This window comes from Halyomorpha halys, unplaced genomic scaffold (assembly GCF_000696795.3).
Source record: "Halyomorpha halys isolate HHAL.00 unplaced genomic scaffold, Hhal_1.1 Scaffold304.1, whole genome shotgun sequence".
Classification (NCBI taxonomy): Eukaryota; Metazoa; Arthropoda; class Insecta; order Hemiptera; family Pentatomidae; genus Halyomorpha; species Halyomorpha halys.
Genome location: NW_027116688.1, coordinates 288521 through 288985, shown reverse-complemented (window position 1 = coordinate 288985; position 465 = coordinate 288521). Strand labels below are relative to the sequence as shown.

Below are 465 nucleotides of genomic sequence, written 5' to 3'. Positions count from 1 at the left end.
AGATGTCTATTAGCACTCAAATTAAAGCTAGTTTAATGGACTATAAAGAAGTTTATGACCTTTACCTACCTTTAGGAATAGTAGTTTTCATGATACTTGCTAAAATAAATTGATTTATAGTTGTTCGGACAATAAGCTTGATTTATGAAAAACTTCATTTCAGAAACCATTGGAGGTCCAGAGGTCTGCCAGCGCTCAAATTAAAGCTAGTTAAATTTACTACAAAATAATTAATTATGTTTATCTTTTGTAGGAGTAGTAGTTTTTATGATATTTGACAAAATAAACTCGCAAAATGTTAATTTATAGTTCTTCGTATAGAACGTTGGTTTTTTGAAATTATATATCTCTAGATCCACAAGACGCACATATGTCTGCCAACACTCAAAATAAAGGAAATTTAACTTACTATAAAGTAGTTTATGGTACTTATCTTCGTAGGGGTAGTAGTTTTTATGATATTCA

General features: G+C 29.2%; 1 protein-coding gene across 2 annotated transcripts in view; it reads left to right on the top strand.

Annotated features, from left to right (window-relative positions):
• Patsas (palmitoyltransferase Patsas) overlaps positions 1-465 on the top strand; it is a 21710-nt gene that overhangs the window by 19518 nt on the left and 1727 nt on the right. The window lies entirely within an intron of this gene.